General features: G+C 42.3%; 1 pseudogene; it reads right to left on the reverse strand.

Moving 5' to 3' along the window:
* The window catches only part of LOC109884188 (ras-related protein Rab-26-like), a 67,469-nt pseudogene that overhangs the window by 37,469 nt on the left and 6,668 nt on the right, over positions 1-23,332 (reverse strand).

Below are 23,332 nucleotides of genomic sequence, written 5' to 3' on the forward strand. Positions count from 1 at the left end.
ACACCTTTATTTAACCAGGTAGGCTAGTTGAGAACACCTTTATTTAACCAGGTAGGCTAGTTGAGAACACCTTTATTTAACCAGGTAGGCTAGTTGAGAACAAGTTCTCATTTGCAACTGCGACCTGGCCAAGATAAAGCATAGCAGTGTGAGCAGACAACAAAGAGTTACACATGGAGTAAACAATTAACAAGTCAATAACACAGTAGAAACCAAAGGGGGAGTCTATATACAATGTGTGGAAAAGGCATGAGGAGGTAGGCAAATAATTACAATTTTGCAGATTAACACTGGAGTGATGAATGATCAGATGGTCATGTACAGGTAGAGATATTGGTGTGCAAAAGAGCAGAAAAGTAAATAAATAAAAACAGTATGGGGATGAGGTAGGTGAAAAAGGGTGGGCTATTTACCAATAGACTATGTACAGCTGCAGCGATCGGTTAGCTGCTCAGATAGCTGATGTTTGAAGTTGGTGAGGGAGATATAAGTCTCCAACTTCAGCGATTTTTGCAATTCGTTCCAGTCACAGGCAGCAGAGAACTGGAACGAAAGGCGGCCAAATGAGGTGTTGGCTTTAGGGATGATCAGTGAGATACACCTGCTGGAGCGCGTGCTACGGATGGGTGTTGCCATCGTGACCAGTGAGCTGAGATAAGGCGGAGCTTTACCTAGCATGGACTTGTAGATGACCTGGAGCCAGTGGGTCTGGCGACGAATATGTAGCGAGGGCCAGCCGACTAGAGCATACAAGTCGCAGTGGTGGGTGGTATAAGGTGCTTTAGTGACGAAACGGATGGCACTGTGATAGACTGCATCCAGTTTGCTGAGTAGAGTGTTGGAAGCCATTTTGTAGATGACATCGCCGAAGTCGAGGATCGGTAGGATAGTCAGTTTTACTAGGGTAAGCTTGGCGGCGTGAGTGAAGGAGGCTTTGTTGCGGAATAGAAAGCCGACTCTTGATTTGATTTTCGATTGGAGATGTTTGATATGAGTCTGGAAGGAGAGTTTGCAGTCTAGCCAGACACCTAGGTACTTATAGACGTCCACATATTCTAGGTCGGAACCATCCAGGGTGGTGATGCATGCGGGTGCAGGCAGCGACCGGTTGAAAAGCATGCATTTGGTTTTACTAGCGTTTAAGAGCAGTTGGAGGCCACGGAAGGAGTGTTGTATGGCATTGAAGCTTGTTTGGAGGTTAGATAGCACAGTGTCCAAAGACGGGCCAAAGGTATATAGAATGGTGTCGTCTGCGTAGAGGTGGATCAGGGAATCGCCCGCAGCAAGAGCAACATCATTGATATACACAGAGAAAAGAGTTGGCCCGAGAATTGAACCCTGTGGCACCCCCATAGAGACTGCCAGAGGACCAGACAGCATGCCCTCCGATTTGATGCACTGAACTCTGTCTGCAAAGTAATTGGTGAACCAGGCAAGGCAGTCATCCGAAAAACCGAGGCTCCTGAGTCTGCCGATAAGAATATGGTGATTGACAGAGTCGAAAGCCTTGGCAAGGTCGATGAAGTGTCTCTCCAAGTAAGTTGGTTGAATAAAATGTACCTGGTTAAAGACCTTTAAGTTTGAGCTCACCTAGACTGATGATGTCTGGTAACAGTTTACTGTAGCCCCCACTCATAAAGTGTACCTGGTTAAAGACCTTTAAGTTTGAGCTCACCTAGACTGATGATGTCTGGTAACAGTTTACTGTAGCTCCCACTCATAAAGTGTACCTGGTTAAAGACCTTTAAGTTTGAGCTCACCTAGACTGATGATGTCTGGTAACAGTTTACTGTAGCCCCCACTCATAAAGTGTACCTGGTTAAAGACCTTTAAGTTTGAGCTCACCTAGACTGATGATGTCTGGTAACAGTTTACTGTAGCTCCCACTCATAAAGTGTACCTGGTTAAAGACCTTTAAGTTTGAGCTCACCTAGACTGATGATGTCTGGTAACAGTTTACTGTAGCTCCCACTCATAAAGTGTACCTGGTTAAAGACCTTTAAGTTTGAGCTCACCTAGACTGATGATGTCTGGTAACAGTTTACTGTAGCTCCCACTCATAAAGTGTACCTGGTTAAAGACCTTTAAGTTTGAGCTCACCTAGACTGATGATGTCTGGTAACAGTTTACTGTAGCTCCCACTCATAAAGTGTACCTGGTTAAAGACCTTTAAGTTTGAGCTCACCTAGACTGATGATGTCTGGTAACAGTTTACTGTAGCTCCCACTCATAAAGTGTACCTGGTTAAAGACCTTTAAGTTTGAGCTCACCTAGACTGATGATGTCTGGTAACAGTTTACTGTAGCCCCCACTCATAAAGTGTACCTGGTTAAAGACCTTTAAGTTTGAGCTCACCTAGACTGATGCTGTCTGGTAACAGTTTACTGTAGCTCCCACTCATAAAGTGTACCTGGTTAAAGACCTTTAAGTTTGAGCTCACCTAGACTGATGCTGTCTGGTAACAGTTTACTGTAGCTCCCACTCATAAAGTGTACCTGGTTAAAGACCTTTAAGTTTGAGCTCACCTAGACTGATGATGTCTGGTAACAGTTTACTGTAGCTCCCACTCATAAAGTGTACCTGGTTAAAGACCTTTAAGTTTGAGCTCACCTAGACTGATGATGTCTGGTAACAGTTTACTGTAGCTCCCACTCATAAAGTGTACCTGGTTAAAGACCTTTAAGTTTGAGCTCACCTAGACTGATGATGTCTGGTAACAGTTTACTGTAGCTCCCACTCATAAAGTGTACCTGGTTAAAGACCTTTAAGTTTGAGCTCACCTAGACTGATGATGTCTGGTAACAGTTTACTGTAGCTCCCACTCATAAAGTGTACCTGGTTAAAGACCTTTAAGTTTGAGCTCACCTAGACTGATGATGTCTGGTAACAGTTTACTGTAGCTCCCACTCATAAAGTGTACCTGGTTAAAGACCTTTAAGTTTGAGCTCACCTAGACTGATGATGTCTGGTAACAGTTTACTGTAGCTCCCACTCATAAAGTGTACCTGGTTAAAGACCTTTAAGTTTGAGCTCAGCTAGACTGATGCTGTCTGGTAACAGTTTACTGTAGCTCCCACTCATAAAGTGTACCTGGTTAAAGACCTTTAAGTTTGAGCTCACCTAGACTGATGCTGTCTGGTAACAGTTTACTGTAGCTCCCACTCATAAAGTGTACCTGGTTAAAGACCTTTAAGTTTGAGCTCACCTAGACTGATGATGTCTGGTAACAGTTTACTGTAGCTCCCACTCATAAAGTGTACCTGGTTAAAGACCTTTAAGTTTGAGCTCACCTAGACTGATGCTGTCTGGTAACAGTTTACTGTAGCTCCCACTCATAAAGTGTACCTGGTTAAAGACCTTTAAGTTTGAGCTCACCTAGACTGATGATGTCTGGTGACAGTTTACTGTAGCCCCCACTCATAAAGTGTACCTGGTTAAAGACCTTTAAGTTTGAGCTCACCTAGACTGATGCTGTCTGGTAACAGTTTACTGTAGCTCCCACTCATAAAGTGTACCTGGTTAAAGACCTTTAAGTTTGAGCTCACCTAGACTGATGATGTCTGGTAACAGTTTACTGTAGCCCCCACTCATAAAGTGTACCTGGTTAAAGACCTTTAAGTTTGAGCTCACCTAGACTGATGCTGTCTGGTAACAGTTTACTGTAGCCCCCACTCATAAAGTGTACCTGGTTAAAGACCTTTAAGTTTGAGCTCACCTAGACTGATGCTGTCTGGTAACAGTTTACTGTAGCCCCCACTCATAAAGTGTACCTGGTTAAAGACCTTTAAGTTTGAGCTCACCTAGACTGATGATGTCTGGTAACAGTTTACTGTAGCTCCCACTCATAAAGTGTACCTGGTTAAAGACCTTTAAGTTTGAGCTCACCTAGACTGATGATGTCTGGTAACAGTTTACTGTAGCTCCCACTCATAAAGTGTACCTGGTTAAAGACCTTTAAGTTTGAGCTCACCTAGACTGATGCTGTCTGGTAACAGTTTACTGTAGCTCCCACTCATAAAGTGTACCTGGTTAAAGACCTTTAAGTTTGAGCTCACCTAGACTGATGCTGTCTGGTAACAGTTTACTGTAGCTCCCACTCATAAAGTGTACCTGGTTAAAGACCTTTAAGTTTGAGCTCACCTAGACTGATGATGTCTGGTAACAGTTTACTGTAGCCCCCACACATAAAGTGTACCTGGTTAAAGACCTTTACGTTTGAGCTCACCTAGACTGATGCTGTCTGGTAACAGTTTACTGTAGCTCCCACACATAAAGTGTACCTGGTTAAAGACCTTTAAGTTTGAGCTCACCTAGACTGATGATGTCTGGTAACAGTTTACTGTAGCTCCCACTCATAAAGTGTACCTGGTTAAAGACCTTTAAGTTTGAGCTCACCTAGACTGATGATGTCTGGTAACAGTTTACTGTAGCTCCCACTCATAAAGTGTACCTGGTTAAAGACCTTTAAGTTTGAGCTCACCTAGACTGATGATGTCTGGTAACAGTTTACTGTAGCTCCCACTCATAAAGTGTACCTGGTTAAAGACCTTTAAGTTTGAGCTCACCTAGACTGATGATGTCTGGTAACAGTTTACTGTAGCTCCCACTCATAAAGTGTACCTGGTTAAAGACCTTTAAGTTTGAGCTCACCTAGACTGATGATGTCTGGTAACAGTTTACTGTAGCTCCCACTCATAAAGTGTACCTGGTTAAAGACCTTTAAGTTTGAGCTCACCTAGACTGATGATGTCTGGTAACAGTTTACTGTAGCTCCCACTCATAAAGTGTACCTGGTTAAAGACCTTTAAGTTTGAGCTCACCTAGACTGATGATGTCTGGTAACAGTTTACTGTAGCTCCCACTCATAAAGTGTACCTGGTTAAAGACCTTTAAGTTTGAGCTCACCTAGACTGATGCTGTCTGGTAACAGTTTACTGTAGCTCCCACTCATAAAGTGTACCTGGTTAAAGACCTTTAAGTTTGAGCTCACCTAGACTGATGATGTCTGGTGACAGTTTACTGTAGCCCCCACTCATAAAGTGTACCTGGTTAAAGACCTTTAAGTTTGAGCTCACCTAGACTGATGCTGTCTGGTAACAGTTTACTGTAGCTCCCACTCATAAAGTGTACCTGGTTAAAGACCTTTAAGTTTGAGCTCACCTAGACTGATGATGTCTGGTAACAGTTTACTGTAGCCCCCACTCATAAAGTGTACCTGGTTAAAGACCTTTAAGTTTGAGCTCACCTAGACTGATGCTGTCTGGTAACAGTTTACTGTAGCCCCCACTCATAAAGTGTACCTGGTTAAAGACCTTTAAGTTTGAGCTCACCTAGACTGATGCTGTCTGGTAACAGTTTACTGTAGCCCCCACTCATAAAGTGTACCTGGTTAAAGACCTTTAAGTTTGAGCTCACCTAGACTGATGATGTCTGGTAACAGTTTACTGTAGCTCCCACTCATAAAGTGTACCTGGTTAAAGACCTTTAAGTTTGAGCTCACCTAGACTGATGATGTCTGGTAACAGTTTACTGTAGCTCCCACTCATAAAGTGTACCTGGTTAAAGACCTTTAAGTTTGAGCTCACCTAGACTGATGCTGTCTGGTAACAGTTTACTGTAGCTCCCACTCATAAAGTGTACCTGGTTAAAGACCTTTAAGTTTGAGCTCACCTAGACTGATGCTGTCTGGTAACAGTTTACTGTAGCTCCCACTCATAAAGTGTACCTGGTTAAAGACCTTTAAGTTTGAGCTCACCTAGACTGATGATGTCTGGTAACAGTTTACTGTAGCCCCCACACATAAAGTGTACCTGGTTAAAGACCTTTACGTTTGAGCTCACCTAGACTGATGCTGTCTGGTAACAGTTTACTGTAGCTCCCACACATAAAGTGTACCTGGTTAAAGACCTTTAAGTTTGAGCTCACCTAGACTGATGATGTCTGGTAACAGTTTACTGTAGCTCCCACTCATAAAGTGTACCTGGTTAAAGACCTTTAAGTTTGAGCTCACCTAGACTGATGATGTCTGGTAACAGTTTACTGTAGCTCCCACTCATAAAGTGTACCTGGTTAAAGACCTTTAAGTTTGAGCTCACCTAGACTGATGATGTCTGGTAACAGTTTACTGTAGCTCCCACTCATAAAGTGTACCTGGTTAAAGACCTTTAAGTTTGAGCTCACCTAGACTGATGATGTCTGGTAACAGTTTACTGTAGCTCCCACTCATAAAGTGTACCTGGTTAAAGACCTTTAAGTTTGAGCTCACCTAGACTGATGATGTCTGGTAACAGTTTACTGTAGCTCCCACTCATAAAGTGTACCTGGTTAAAGACCTTTAAGTTTGAGCTCACCTAGACTGATGATGTCTGGTAACAGTTTACTGTAGCTCCCACTCATAAAGTGTACCTGGTTAAAGACCTTTAAGTTTGAGCTCACCTAGACTGATGATGTCTGGTAACAGTTTACTGTAGCTCCCACTCATAAAGTGTACCTGGTTAAAGACCTTTAAGTTTGAGCTCACCTAGACTGATGATGTCTGGTAACAGTTTACTGTAGCTCCCACTCATAAAGTGTACCTGGTTAAAGACCTTTAAGTTTGAGCTCACCTAGACTGATGATGTCTGGTAACAGTTTACTGTAGCTCCCACTCATAAAGTGTACCTGGTTAAAGACCTTTAAGTTTGAGCTCACCTAGACTGATGATGTCTGGTAACAGTTTACTGTAGCTCCCACTCATAAAGTGTACCTGGTTAAAGACCTTTACGTTTTAGCTCACCTAGACTGATGCTGTCTGGTAACAGTTTACTGTAGCTCCCACTCATAAAGTGTACCTGGTTAAAGACCTTTAAGTTTGAGCTCACCTAGACTGATGCTGTCTGGTAACAGTTTACTGTAGCTCCCACTCATAAAGTGTACCTGGTTAAAGACCTTTAAGTTTGAGCTCACCTAGACTGATGCTGTCTGGTAACAGTTTACTGTAGCTCCCACTCATAAAGTGTACCTGGTTAAAGACCTTTAAGTTTGAGCTCACCTAGACTGATGCTGTCTGGTAACAGTTTACTGTAGCTCCCACTCATAAAGTGTACCTGGTTAAAGACCTTTAAGTTTGAGCTCACCTAGACTGATGCTGTCTGGTAACAGTTTACTGTAGCTCCCACTCATAAAGTGTACCTGGTTAAAGACCTTTAAGTTTGAGCTCACCTAGACTGATGCTGTCTGGTAACAGTTTACTGTAGCTCCCACTCATAAAGTGTACCTGGTTAAAGACCTTTAAGTTTGAGCTCACCTAGACTGATGCTGTCTGGTAACAGTTTACTGTAGCTCCCACTCATAAAGTGTACCTGGTTAAAGACCTTTAAGTTTGAGCTCACCTAGACTGATGCTGTCTGGTAACAGTTTACTGTAGCTCCCACTCATAAAGTGTACCTGGTTAAAGACCTTTAAGTTTGAGCTCACCTAGACTGATGATGTCTGGTAACAGTTTACTGTAGCTCCCACTCATAAAGTGTACCTGGTTAAAGACCTTTAAGTTTGAGCTCACCTAGACTGATGCTGTCTGGTAACAGTTTACTGTAGCTCCCACTCATAAAGTGTACCTGGTTAAAGACCTTTAAGTTTGAGCTCACCTAGACTGATGATGTCTGGTAACAGTTTACTGTAGCTCCCACTCATAAAGTGTACCTGGTTAAAGACCTTTAAGTTTGAGCTCACCTAGACTGATGATGTCTGGTAACAGTTTACTGTAGCTCCCACTCATAAAGTGTACCTGGTTAAAGACCTTTAAGTTTGAGCTCACCTAGACTGATGATGTCTGGTAACAGTTTACTGTAGCTCCCACTCATAAAGTGTACCTGGTTAAAGACCTTTAAGTTTGAGCTCACCTACACTGATGCTGTCTGGTAACAGTTTACTGTAGCTCCCACTCATAAAGTGTACCTGGTTAAAGACCTTTAAGTTTGAGCTCACCTAGACTGATGCTGTCTGGTAACAGTTTACTGTAGCCCCCACTCATAAAGTGTACCTGGTTAAAGACCTTTAAGTTTGAGCTCACCTAGACTGATGCTGTCTGGTAACAGTTTACTGTAGCTCCCACTCATAAAGTGTACCTGGTTAAAGACCTTTAAGTTTGAGCTCACCTACACTGATGCTGTCTGGTAACAGTTTACTGTAGCTCCCACTCATAAAGTGTACCTGGTTAAAGACCTTTAAGTTTGAGCTCACCTAGACTGATGCTGTCTGGTAACAGTTTACTGTAGCCCCCACTCATAAAGTGTACCTGGTTAAAGACCTTTAAGTTTGAGCTCACCTAGACTGATGCTGTCTGGTAACAGTTTACTGTAGCTCCCACTCATAAAGTGTACCTGGTTAAAGACCTTTAAGTTTGAGCTCACCTAGACTGATGCTGTCTGGTAACAGTTTACTGTAGCCCCCACTCATAAAGTGTACCTGGTTAAAGACCTTTAAGTTTGAGCTCACCTAGACTGATGCTGTCTGGTAACAGTTTACTGTAGCTCCCACTCATAAAGTGTACCTGGTTAAAGACCTTTAAGTTTGAGCTCACCTAGACTGATGATGTCTGGTAACAGTTTACTGTAGCTCCCACTCATAAAGTGTACCTGGTTAAAGACCTTTAAGTTTGAGCTCACCTAGACTGATGCTGTCTGGTAACAGTTTACTGTAGCCCCCACTCATAAAGTGTACCTGGTTAAAGACCTTTAAGTTTGAGCTCACCTAGACTGATGATGTCTGGTAACAGTTTACTGTAGCTCCCACTCATAAAGTGTACCTGGTTAAAGACCTTTAAGTTTGAGCTCACCTAGACTGATGATGTCTGGTAACAGTTTACTGTAGCTCCCACTCATAAAGTGTACCTGGTTAAAGACCTTTAAGTTTGAGCTCACCTACACTGATGCTGTCTGGTAACAGTTTACTGTAGCTCCCACTCATAAAGTGTACCTGGTTAAAGACCTTTAAGTTTGAGCTCACCTAGACTGATGCTGTCTGGTAACAGTTTACTGTAGCCCCCACTCATAAAGTGTACCTGGTTAAAGACCTTTAAGTTTGAGCTCACCTAGACTGATGCTGTCTGGTAACAGTTTACTGTAGCTCCCACTCATAAAGTGTACCTGGTTAAAGACCTTTAAGTTTGAGCTCACCTACACTGATGCTGTCTGGTAACAGTTTACTGTAGCTCCCACTCATAAAGTGTACCTGGTTAAAGACCTTTAAGTTTGAGCTCACCTAGACTGATGCTGTCTGGTAACAGTTTACTGTAGCCCCCACTCATAAAGTGTACCTGGTTAAAGACCTTTAAGTTTGAGCTCACCTAGACTGATGCTGTCTGGTAACAGTTTACTGTAGCTCCCACTCATAAAGTGTACCTGGTTAAAGACCTTTAAGTTTGAGCTCACCTAGACTGATGCTGTCTGGTAACAGTTTACTGTAGCCCCCACTCATAAAGTGTACCTGGTTAAAGACCTTTAAGTTTGAGCTCACCTAGACTGATGCTGTCTGGTAACAGTTTACTGTAGCTCCCACTCATAAAGTGTACCTGGTTAAAGACCTTTAAGTTTGAGCTCACCTAGACTGATGATGTCTGGTAACAGTTTACTGTAGCTCCCACTCATAAAGTGTACCTGGTTAAAGACCTTTAAGTTTGAGCTCACCTAGACTGATGCTGTCTGGTAACAGTTTACTGTAGCCCCCACTCATAAAGTGTACCTGGTTAAAGACCTTTAAGTTTGAGCTCACCTAGACTGATGATGTCTGGTAACAGTTTACTGTAGCTCCCACTCATAAAGTGTACCTGGTTAAAGACCTTTAAGTTTGAGCTCACCTAGACTGATGATGTCTGGTAACAGTTTACTGTAGCTCCCACTCATAAAGTGTACCTGGTTAAAGACCTTTAAGTTTGAGCTCACCTAGACTGATGATGTCTGGTAACAGTTTACTGTAGCTCCCACTCATAAAGTGTACCTGGTTAAAGACCTTTAAGTTTGAGCTCACCTAGACTGATGATGTCTGGTAACAGTTTACTGTAGCTCCCACTCATAAAGTGTACCTGGTTAAAGACCTTTAAGTTTGAGCTCACCTAGACTGATGCTGTCTGGTAACAGTTTACTGTAGCCCCCACTCATAAAGTGTACCTGGTTAAAGACCTTTAAGTTTGAGCTCACCTAGACTGATGATGTCTGGTAACAGTTTACTGTAGCTCCCACACATAAAGTGTACCTGGTTAAAGACCTTTAAGTTTGAGCTCACCTAGACTGATGATGTCTGGTAACAGTTTACTGTAGCTCCCACTCATAAAGTGTACCTGGTTAAAGACCTTTAAGTTTGAGCTCACCTAGACTGATGATGTCTGGTAACAGTTTACTGTAGCTCCCACACATAAAGTGTACCTGGTTAAAGACCTTTAAGTTTGAGCTCACCTAGACTGATGATGTCTGGTAACAGTTTACTGTAGCCCCCACTCATAAAGTGTACCTGGTTAAAGACCTTTAAGTTTGAGCTCACCTAGACTGATGATGTCTGGTAACAGTTTACTGTAGCCCCCACTCATAAAGTGTACCTGGTTAAAGACCTTTAAGTTTGAGCTCACCTAGACTGATGATGTCTGGTAACAGTTTACTGTAGCCCCCACTCATAAAGTGTACCTGGTTAAAGACCTTTAAGTTTGAGCTCACCTAGACTGATGATGTCTGGTAACAGTTTACTGTAGCTCCCACTCATAAAGTGTACCTGGTTAAAGACCTTTAAGTTTGAGCTCACCTAGACTGATGATGTCTGGTAACAGTTTACTGTAGCTCCCACTCATAAAGTGTACCTGGTTAAAGACCTTTAAGTTTGAGCTCACCTAGACTGATGATGTCTGGTAACAGTTTACTGTAGCTCCCACACATAAAGTGTACTTTGTTATGCACTGTAGTGCTGTAAATTATGTATGGAAATATGTGCTCCTCCTTCCCTGAGACACACACATGGTTATTTCAAATGGTTATTTAGCAACATCTGGCTGCAAATATTGACATAATAGCAATCATATCGAAGTAAACTTGGAGTCACGCAATGACATGTTCTGTGTGGTCCTCCCACTACGACTCGTCTGGAAATCGTACAGTTTATTAAGCTACAGATGAAATAAGTTATGATGAACTTGCAAGGTGATGAACTTGATGCTCCTTTCCAATACATATTGAGGGTGTTATTCTGGTGACATGATAGATATCCCCCTAAAAACTCTCTATCTCCAATGTAAGTAACACATTACGAGACAGATAGCTCATTTTGAGGGGGATATTTTATACTGCCAAGAGTGTTTACCAAGGGTACACGATGAGGAAGGAAACAGCTGTACAGCACAATGACCAGTCAGTACCCAGAACTCTGTCTTGACTTCTGAATATTCACCCCTCATCATTATACAAGACAAAAAAAAAACTTTATTGGCAACAGAAGGTGCATTACTGAGCAAATCGAAGACATAACTGCTTCACCAACCTATGTTCAGAGAGTAGCCTAGACAGTGCCTGCCAGAACTCTGTCTTGACCTTTTCTAAATATTCATGTTTCATCATTATATGCCTACAAGGAAGAAAAAAAATACTTTATTGGCAACGGTAGGTACATTACTGAGCAAATCGAAGAGATAACTGCCAGACTGACCTCGGATTACAACAACGCTCACCATTCAACTTCCCTCTGCTGGGCTGGAATACAGTCCTAAACACATACTGAGGGGACAGGACAGATGCAACTTTCTGTCTTCTGGAATTATTGTGAAACCTTCATTGGCACTGTTGGCTCAGTCCAAGGCATATTCAAAAAACGGTTTATTTAGATAGCACCTAGATATTTTCAGGCAGTCTGCTTCTCATCACAGCTTTCCTTGGTGAGAGATATTAAGCAAATTAGAGGTCGACCGATTATGATTTTTCAACGCCGATACCGTTTATTGGAGGACCAAAAAAAGGCCGATGCCGATTAAAAATCGGCCGATTTTTATAGATATATATTAGTAATAATGACAATTACAACAATACTGAATGAACACTTATTTTAACTTAAGATAATACATCAATAAAATCAATTCAGTCTCAAATAAATAATGAAACATGTTAAATTTGGTTTAAATAATGCAAAAACAAAGTGTTGGAGAAGAAAGTAAAAGTGCAATCTATGTAAAAAAGCTCACGTGTAAGTTCCTTGTTCAGAACATGAGAACATATGAAAGCTGGTGGTTCCTTTTAACATGAGTCTTCCATATTCCCAGTTAAGAAGTTTTAGGTTGTAGTTATTATAGGAATTATGACGCGTTGACTATTTCTCTCTATACAATTTGTATTTCATATACCTTTGACTATTGGATGTTCATATAGGCACTTTAGTATTGCCAGCCTAATCTCGGGAGTTGATAGGCATGAAGTCATAAACAGCACTGTGCTTCAAGCATTGCTAAGAGCTGCTGGCAAATGCAGGAAAGTGCTGTTTGAATGAATGCTTACGAGCCTGCTGCTGCCTACCACCGCTCAGTCAGACTGCTCTATCAAATATCAAATCATAGACTTAATTATAATATAATAAACACAGAAATACGAGCCTTTGGTCATTAATATGGTCACATCTGGAAACTATCATTTCGAAAACAAAACGTTTATTCTTTCAGTGAAATACGGAATCGTTACATATTTTATCGAACGTGTGGCAATGCTAAATCTCAATATTGCTGTTACATTGCACAACCTTCAATGTTATGTCATAATTATGTAAAATTCTGGCAAATTAATTATGGTCTTTGTTAGGAAGAAATAGTCTTCACACAGTTCGCAACGAGCCAGGCGGCCCAAACTGCTGCATATACCTCGACTCCGCTTGCACTGAAGGCAAGAGAAGTGACAATTTCCCTAGTTATTATTGCCTGCTAACATTAATTTCTTTTAACTAAATATGCAGGTTTAAAAATATATAGTTGTGTATTGATTTTAAGAAAGGCATTGATTGTGCTATTTTTGCGAATGCGCTTTTGTTATATCATCACCCGTTTGGCGAAGTAGGCTGTGATTCGATGATAAATTGCCGATTAATTAGGTCGACCTCTAATGCAAATGCCAAAATGGGTGTAACCTTCACCACCCTGCTGTCCATGCATTCAATCAATAACAGTCAAGGACATGCAATCATAAGGGGCTATGGAACAGACATGCTAATGACGGTTGGGGCCGGATGTTCTAATCTATAGGATCTATACTGGATCCTTAACTATTATGTTGATAAGTGGCACGGTAATGAGCACCGGACGCAGACATCAACGTGTTACAGTGTTGGGTAATGACACGTCATTCTATGAAATCTGTGTCTCAGTGCTTTGATTTTCCCACAAGCATTATGATGCTACTTCTCAAACAGTTTACGATCCACCGTCTCCTCAACATCTATTTCCACATGTCTTTTTGACAGGACTCTACCTCCATAAATCAGGGGGAACTCTGTAACTGGATATACAGCACATCATTAACCTATTGAATAACACAAACAGAGCCTGGAAAGGTGAGAAATGCACAGACCAACATCTATTCAATTCTCCTGGAAGCCTCTATTACTCTGTTAGACAGACTAACACTGTTCACTCTGAAAGAGCAGGCGGGAATCTGACAAGGTGGCCTGACATTTAAATAAGAGTGCAGAGAAACATGCAGTATTTTAAACTTGAAGGTAGCCCCATGGCCCCCGGGGCACTGTGATAATGAAGGAAACCTTAGAACAAAAGGTTTCAATTCTGCTGCTGTTACCTTCAGTGGTCTCTCCTCTGCCTGAAGAGTGTGCACACATGCAGGCAGGTGCAAGCACACACAAACACAAACAGACGCAGACAAACACACTCACACAGCCTCAGTGCAGATAGAACATCTGGAGGGTGAACAGTGCTGATTCAAATTGCACAAGAAAAAACGTGCAGTTTATTCCGATTGAGTATTCCCAATTCAATTTGGAGACATTGATTGGTCATGTGGTTCTAAAGCAGAGTGGCGTTGATGCTGTGAGCAGAGCAGATACCTGGATCAATGCCAGGTCACTGCACAGCCACCGCTCGACGCACCCTGGGGGAAGAAACTCCAAATGAAAAGCTGGACAGAACAACATTAGGCTCAGTAGCTCTTTTTCTTTATGGTTGAATACAATCACAGATGGGTTTTACTGTAAAAACAAAACAGAATGACTACTGTTAGGTAAACTCCCCACACAGGTAGATGTTTCCAGCCTTTGAGAATATGCCCTGTGTTCATAGGAAGTAAGCTAGTTGGACAACAAAGATAATGCATAGACATTACTATAGCTGGTTGGTTGATATTCCAGCCTGTAACGGCTCTTACTGGACCAGCCTCATCAACAGAACTACTGTACACCATTACATATAGGAATAGGACCACTGACAGTGGACTACAGTTTACAGCAGCAAAGAGACAAATGGACTCTTATTCAGGACTGGATTCTGATCTTGTTCCACACACAACCTTACTACCTCGATTAAAAACTGTACAATTGGTTCCATACATATCTCAGATCATGCATTCATTTCTTTGGACATGCTTGTTTATATAAACCTAGATGTTCCTCCTTCAAACCTGTCTACTGATCTAAAAACATGTATTCCTCTGCTGATCGGTCACTGAGGGGTTCTTCCCATTAAAATGTCTGAAAGTGAAAGAATTTGTCCTCTGGTCAGTTCAATAAGGAACACAATCCTGATTTATAGCAGCACTGACCACAGTAACTAGCGATACGTCTCTGTGGGTCCAACCAGGGAGGTAGTGAAGGGTAAACGCAGGTCAACACTGTATATTTTGCTTGACCCCTTCTTCTAATCTTGAAGAAAAGCTCTTGACTAAAGAATGTATAACATCCATTTAGACACTGGAATGATGCTGGAGATCATGAATATGATGTTAAAAAATGGGCAAAGTGCCCTTCTAAAGGAATTTTAGCAATACCACTTGCTTAGGGATGGATCGACATTTACCGAATGGTTACCTGGAGGATAATGGGGGAGGGTCATGTTTTTCATTTTCAGTCAAGGGAAGGGTTTAGTATTATTATTTTTAATCTAGTCCAGGGGAGGGTCATGTAATTTGTAATTGATGAAATGTGAATATTTCTCAGTGTTTTAGAATAAGTTGCTTATCAGGCTGTATATCAATGTGTGCCTGATGCCCCTCATCTCTGATTCTCCGCTCACAACATTATGTGAGCCTAAAGGCTATTCAGTGTGGTCTCAAACAAATGATCCATAAGCTATAACATACCCGGGACAGACTCTGAGCCCAGGAGACAAAAAGTACCCTTTGCTTGGGAAGTCATCACTCGTTGGGTTAAGCCACGGAAGAAGAGTAGCCAGCAGTTAAAGCTGACATTCTGCGTCGGTAGGCCTACTCTGTCTGGGGTGGTGCTCAGGTTCCTGACCATGTCTCAGATTGAATTGTTTACAAACAGGGAAGGGACAGTGTCGTTGCAAACAAGACATGCTGATTTGGCATTGGAGAAATATGATAAGATGAACACCTAAGCCGCTCTCTCTGTCCATTCTTAGTCCGTAATTTCATCAATTTGAGTGGTATAAAACAAATATTCTGCTAATATGTCAAATGGCATAGAATTGCATGGAATGTTTATGAAAGGCAATTTGGCATTTGGCCTCCCTTGACAAAACAATTATATGGAAGAAGTTTGAACCACCAAGACTCTTTCTAAAGATGGCCGCCAGACCAAACAGTGCAGTCGGGGGAGAAGGGTCTTGGTCAGGGAGGTGATGAAGAACCAATGGTCACTCTGACAGAGATCCAGAGTTCCTCTGTGGAAATGGGAGAACCTTCCAGAAGGACAACCATCTCTGCAGCAGTCCACCAATCAGGCCTTTATGGTAGAGTGGCCAGACGGAAGCCACTCCTCAGTAAAAGGCACATGACAACCCGCTTGGAGTAAGCCAAAAGGCACCTAAAGACTCTCAGACCATGAGAAACAAGATTCTCTGGTACAAAGTACAAAGAGAAACCAAGTTTGAACTCCTTGGCCTGAATGCCAAGAGTCACGTCTGGAGGAAACCGGGCACCATCCCTACGGTGAAGCATGTTGGTGGCTGCATCATGCTGTGGGAATGTTTTTCAGCTGCAAGGACTGGGAGACTAGTCAGGATGGAGGGAAAGATGAACGGAGCAAAGTACAAAGAGATCCTTGATGAACACCTGCTCCAGAGTGCTCAGGACCTCAGACTGGGGTGAAGGTTCACCTTCCAACAGGACAACGACCCTAGCACACAGCAAAGACAACACAGGAATGGCTTCAGGACAAGCCTTTGAATGTCGTTGAGTGGCCCAGCCAGAGCCCGGACATGAACCCGATCTAACATTTCTGGAGAGACCTGAAAATCGCTGTGCAGCGACGCTCCCCATCCAAACAGAGCTTGAGTGGATCTGCAGAGAAGAATTTGAGAAATTTCCCAAACACAGGTGAACCAACCTTGTAGCGTCATACCCAAGAAGACTTGAGGCTTTAATCGCTGCCAAAAGGTGCTTCAACAAAGAACTGAGTAAAAGTTCTGAATACTTATGCAAATGTAATATTTCAGTTTATGTCTAAAAAGCTGTTTTTGCTTTTTATTATTACTGGTACTGTGTGTAAATTGATGAGGAAAAGCCTTATTCCATTTTAGAATAAGGTTATAACAAAACAAAGGGTGGAAAACGTCAAGGTGTCTGAATACTTTCCGAATACTCTATATATGGCCACTGGCCTGAGATGATTGAAGTTCAATATGTAGCCTAGTAGGCTGACGTTAACCAGCTAGCTAACCTAGCTGGTTCATTGTTGCCCATACAAGGAAGTTAGGCTACCTAGCTAAAATGTTTGCTAGCCTATGAAAACTAAAACTAAAAGAGTACAGAGCCATAGACCGTTTTGCCCCCCCCCCCCCAATAAAAATGTACTTGTGAACGCACTCGCACAGAAATCAATATTTGCTTTGTGGACTTCACCTGACAGACATTTCTCTCCGGTTTTGTGATGAAACAAACGTATGTGTAGTTGAATTTATTCCGCCACTGTGACTGTTGTCTTTCTGTTGTCATGGCCTTATTGTATATCACGGTGGCGTATAAATGAGCATCACAACATAGGATGTTTTACTGGCTTGGCTTCTTCAGTGATTTACCCATTTTACCTACCGTCTTTCCCCCCCTACTCTTGTCCACGGTGGTCTGCGAACCCACAACCTTCTGTCCTGCAGCCCTGTACACTAGAAAATAATATCTACATTCCTGCGTTGCCATGTAATGGTTGCAAAACAAAGGACAGTTTCCAAAACTGCATATCTAAGGCTCTGGTCTGTCCCAAGAAGTGAGGGTGAACGGTAGACATGTTCTCTGCTATCCACATTGTTTGAATTATTATTAGTTGTATATGGGAAGGTAACTTGTTTTTTTTTATCAAGTGTTCAGGGATTTGTCAAGTGTTCAGGGATTTGTCAAGTGTTCAGGGATTTGTCAAGTGTTCAGGGATTTGTCAAGTGTTCAGGGAAGGTTTAGGTCAAATATATATTGCTGAATGGAGGACCATCCATTTTCATTTCAGAGAGGTCCGGTATTCTCCATGTAATCCTTATTATAAATAACATTCACTCCCTTACAGTTTAAAGTCAGTTAGTTTTGAAGGACACCGTGCATGATCAGTAGCTCTCCCACGGGCCATTCTCAGTCTCCTGTGGTTCTGATGTGTGTGCCTCTCCAATGTCATCTGGGGCTAGACTGAATAATGGCAGGGGGGCGATAGAGGGTTAGGGGGATAGAGGATCGAATGATTGGCCCACCTGATTCTCGCTCCTTCTTCAGCCTGTTTTTGGTATTCATCACCATTAGCATTAATTAACATGTATTAGCTCTCGTTATGGTCGTTAGTCAGAGGAGCACCGCTGGGCATCTGCAGCCCGTCAGTGTGTCACCACAGCTGTAATCTTCAGTGACTGAATGAGGATGCCAAGGCAAGGGAGATGAGAGGAGGAGAAGACAGGAGAGGAGAGGGAAGATGGGAGAGGAGAGGAGGAGAAGACAGGAGAGGAGAGGGAGGGGGAGATGGAATGGCTTCTCTCTCACTCTCATTTCCAGTGGTAGTGACAGTAATTGAGGGTGAGACACAGCTGCCTCTCCAGGAGAACCTGGCTTTATAGTCCTCATCTCTGGGCAGATGGCCAACCATATTTCTCTCCTTGAAGTGAGTGGCAATAATAAGAACAACTCTCTCTTTATCCCTGTCCCCTCTTCTCTTTATCCCTTCTTCTAAACGACTCTCATCTCCCATGGCTGTTAGGAATGACCACACCCTAGGTTGTATAGGAAGACAACTTTGTGGAAACAACACCAGGTTGTTTGGCACATCATTCTGGACACAGACATGTGATCCTGTGTTGCTCAGTTGGTAAGAGTGTGGCACTAGCACTGGTGGGATCACATACGTATACTAACATGTACGCAGTCTGTGGGTAAGTTTGTATAAAAGCTTCTGCTAAATAACCTCTCCCTTTTTATATAGTGGGAAGAGAAATGCTTTAGATGAATAATATACGCAGGATGTAAACGACTTGCAGATGTCATTGATAACATACCCATAGCACTGAAAGCATTGGAAGTCTTGCTCTAACAAATGAGGCAATCCTACCCTTCAACACAACAAAACAACGGTTACAGTAGGGTACAGTTAAATCACTGTAATACATAGATGTCACACTCTTAGAAACAGAGGTGCTATCTAGAACCTAAAACAGTTATTCAGCTGTCCCCATAGAAGAACCCTGAAAAACTGAAAAACTATTTGGTTCCAGGAAGAACCCTTTTGGTTCAAGATAGAACCCTTTTGGGTTCCACGTTAAACCCTTTCCACTGACGGTTCTACATGGAAGCTCTACATGGAACCAAAAAGGGTTATCCTATGGGGACAGCCGAATAACCTTTTTGGAACCCTTTTTTCTAAGAGTGTAGTTCTAAAGAAGTGAGTACTGAGCTTGTAATGTCTGTCAGAAAATGGGTGAAGCATGAGCCTGCTGTAATCACACCATATGTGGATCTCTCTCTCCTCTCTTACACCCTCTACCCTCTCTCATCCCTCCCCTTCATCCTCTCACCCTCTTGCTTCCCAACTCTCTGCACTTCTCTTACTTTCATCTCTATTCTACTCCATTCCTTTATTCACTTCTTCACTTTCAGGGCTCAGCCTCTGGTTCTGCCGTGGCCCTGACACAAGTTCACACATTGTAGAAATGATAGAACATTCCTTCCCATGTTCCATTCTAAACACCCTTTCACAACGCTTGGAGAAAATGTTGGTATGGAGTCATAAAAATAAGGAATTTTGGCATTATGGCATTGGGTACAGTTAAATCACTATGAACCAAATTGCCTTCCCATGTAAGTTAGCAAGAAAGCCCTTTGAAGAAGAGTCCTTTAATGAAGCTATAGCAAGTGATGGCACAAAGAGAGGCATGGGACACGACAGAAATACCAGCAGCACACAAGCCTATAAAACCCATCTTATAGTAGTCCTTTTGACCAGTAAGATCCCACTGGTATGAACTATACAATCCTTCATATCTAATCACACTGGGGTTGCAAAATGACTCTTTCCCAAAATGTCCAGGCTTCCCAGGAGTCCTGGTTGAAACATTCCTGGAATCAGGCGAGGATAATCCTCCTACCTGGAATTCTGTAAAACCTGGGAATTGTGGGAAAAATACCGACATTTTAGAACCCTACTTCATACACCAGAAAAACGGGACTTGGATTGCAATGCAATAAATCACATAACTCATAGATAATGAATGTCTTCTTTGTGAGTGGTTGGGTAATTCTTATCTATGCCATTCTTCATCCTGTTATCTGGGACCAGTGTTCCTGCTGTTGCTGCCAGGAGGAGGCCAAACCATTCTTCATCCAGAGCTAACAGACATATCTTGGCTACAGCCATCCCATCCTGCTCACTGTGTTCAGTTTCATCTAAGTTGAATACATTAGTTGAAAACAGGCCTGAAATCCGACCTTGAGGGACTTACATGTAAATAGAGTTTTCAAGCAAACCTTCCGTTGGCATGAATGCATGATTAACATGTCATTTCATTAGAGTCAAAGACGTTGGAGGGAAGAGGGGTGCTAAGCTGACATATGGAAATGTTTTAGGATGGTTATAATATGGACTATTTCACGATATGATTTTTCAATCTTAGGACCCCTTTACGTATATATATATATGATGATAAATATTAAACATTTGATAAAATGTTAGATTATTTTATTTGATAAAATATAGATTTTGGCCTTTACTACGCATTGAATAACGCATTTATGAACAGCAAAAAGGATTTGAAGTGTATGTCCTTACATCTACGAGATACAAGAAATCTCAGGAAATATTTCATTTTATAGATTTTTTTACACATATTTAACCCCCTTTTTTGGGGTAGGCACAAAACTAACTTCATACTTCCATTGTTTAAAAAAACCTGGTACCAGTTACTTTCAGACGAGTCCCGTGACACTTGTGGGGTCCCATTAGTTTGTAGCCCAAATGGTTGAGGGCCAAACAGAAGTTGGCACATGGACTTCAGACGATATCGACTTCAGACGAGACTCCTGACACTTATGGGGGTCATGGAGCAAATCAGAGAACACATCATGTTCATGAGTCTCATCTTTCCATAGAGGGGTTCTAGTTTGTAGGTCAAACCGTTCGGGCGCTACAGACATTTACGTGAGGAGACTGATTTTTGGGATGTCTCATGGTCTGACAAACACCACTCTAGCTCTACCACCATTCACCTCAGAATGAGACACATCCAATGCAAAAAAACTGATATCTCTAGCTTAAAACTGACATTTTAATGGGGATTGTTTTGTTATGCAATTGATGTAACAGTGCGTCAATCAACGGTTAAGTTAAGTGTGCACATCTCAAGTTAGGCTTTGTACTGTAGTGTAGTGTACGCAGCATACCTGGGTTCAAATACTATTTCAAATCTTTCAAATACTTTGAGCGTTTGCCTTTGCCTGTCTGGAGTACCAGGTGGGCGGGGTTTACATGTCTTTTGGTTCCATTGCAACAGACAAGCTCAATCAAACACATCTTATTAATTATATTATTTCAAATAGTATTTGAACCCAGGTCTGGTAGGCAGCAGGTCCAGTTCATGGGCATGAGGTGTAAGGGAAACAATGAATACAAATCAATGTACCAATGATTGCCACAAGTGTTGATGCTTTGGTGTAAAACTTTACCATATCTTTTCAGAAAATTGCAAAGGCTTCCTAAAAACCTTTGACGTTAGAAAAAAACATCAAACTTGAAATGAAAAGCACAAGGTATGTGGTGAGTAGACAGAACAACACCTGACGTTTCCATCTCGTAGAATCACTAATCACAGGTCTGAGGCAACACCACAGAGTGACAGAAACACGCCCTGTGAGCCACATCCATTCAGTGGCCATCAGCACACTGTTAGAGGCTCCCCTGAGAGCTCTGGTGATGAGGAGAGCGAGAGATAGGCAGGCTGGGAGACGGATGGACAGAAAGACAGACAGACGAATGGTCCTTGAGGCAGCCGATAGGGAGACAGAGTCACACAGACAGCCGGGACTAACAGCACCCCCAAGGGCTAAATCTACACTGTCAATCACACACACAGGGGTACAATCTCTCCCCCTCTCTCTCCCTCCCTCCCTATTGCTGACAGGTGCAGCAGCAGCAGATAAAGAAATGACAGGATCTTACATCCCTCCCACGCGCAATATAATGATATATCATTACACTGTTATGGCTTTGTTACAAAATGACACTTGAGAGACAGACATATTTTCTCCATTATCAAACAGACCTCCAAGTCACTTAGAAAGCTTCTAACACAATAATTAGCCAAATAGGTTCCATGAAAGCACTCTTATGTCAGCTTATTACAGGCTATTTTCAGGGCTTATTAGAACCCAAAAAAGAGGGGGGAAGAGAAAAGAGGATAAATGGAGAGTCCTACCTTGATGTTGTCAAAAGATGTTCTGTTGGTCACGTCATACAGCAGCAGGAGAGCTGAGAGAGAGACGGGAGCGAGGAAGATAGAGAGAGAGAAGAAGTGGGAGAGAGCATAAGTAAATGTTAGTGAAGTAGCAGGCCTGGCAGAACCCATTGACAACGAAGAGTTCATTTGAAACTAATTATTGGCTAACGTTCCAATTTGTCCTTTAGGCTTAGCCTCTTGGACCTGTGGCTTCCCAAGTAGTTCACGGTTGACTGAGTTCCTTTATTCATTATTATTGAGGAGGGCACATAGAGTAAATTCTCCTTCTTGCTCTCTGCAGGCCTGATTAAGACAGGCCTGCCCTACACAGCCAGTGAGCCTGCCCAGGCTCAGAGAGGACAAGGCCTAGAATTGTGTAAACATTCCAGATATATCCTTTATGACAAGCAATTCTTACATAATACATATTTCAAAAGACCTATCAAACATATCACATTCTCCTGTTTATATGATAGATGATCCACAGACAGTGTGATAGATCGCTACCCATTAAACTGATCCAGACAGTGTGACCATTAGTTACCAGACAGTGTTATATTAAACTGATTCAGACAACACCTGGAGGTAGGAGGAGAGTTGAGAAGGTAAGAGATGGGGGGTAGAGTTGAGAAGGTAAGAGATGGAGGTAGAGTTGAGAAGAGAGATGGTGAGAGATGGAGGTAGAGTCGAGAAGAGAGAGATGGAGAGAGATGGATGTAGAGTTGAGAAGAGAGAGATGGAGAGAGATGGAGGTAGAGTTGAGAAGAGAGAGATGGAGGTAGAGTTGAGAAGAGAGAGATGGGGAGAGATGGAGGTAGAGTTGAGAAGAGAGAGATGGGGAGAGATGGAGGTAGAGTTGAGAATCAGAAGGATCAGGTTACAGTGGCTGCTCTACAGCGCCCTCTCTCCCGCAGAGGGGAAGATGGCCGTTTTATGATGGTCATGCAGTACTGAGAGAGGATTTACTTCCCGCCAAAACTCCATCCCCCAAAAGTGGAGAATTAAACAATATTTCTGTAAATCCAAGCGGTTGGAGTGGTCCGTGGGAACTCAAAAAATAATTTTGTCAGATCAGTTGTGTTTGGGTATCTCATGAAGGACAGTATAACAACATAACTGTATCTCTAAATGTATACATTTCCCAGTTGTCAGGGTCACATCCAAATGTGGGGGAACGTATATGATTAAATATGAAACTATTTGTGAGAAGTCTGCAGCTGTTTAAGTACTTTAGTCTGGTAAACATGACCAAGAACT

The sequence above is a fragment of the Oncorhynchus kisutch genome, unplaced genomic scaffold (assembly GCF_002021735.2).
Source record: "Oncorhynchus kisutch isolate 150728-3 unplaced genomic scaffold, Okis_V2 Okis06b-Okis10b_hom, whole genome shotgun sequence".
Classification (NCBI taxonomy): domain Eukaryota; kingdom Metazoa; phylum Chordata; class Actinopteri; order Salmoniformes; family Salmonidae; genus Oncorhynchus; species Oncorhynchus kisutch.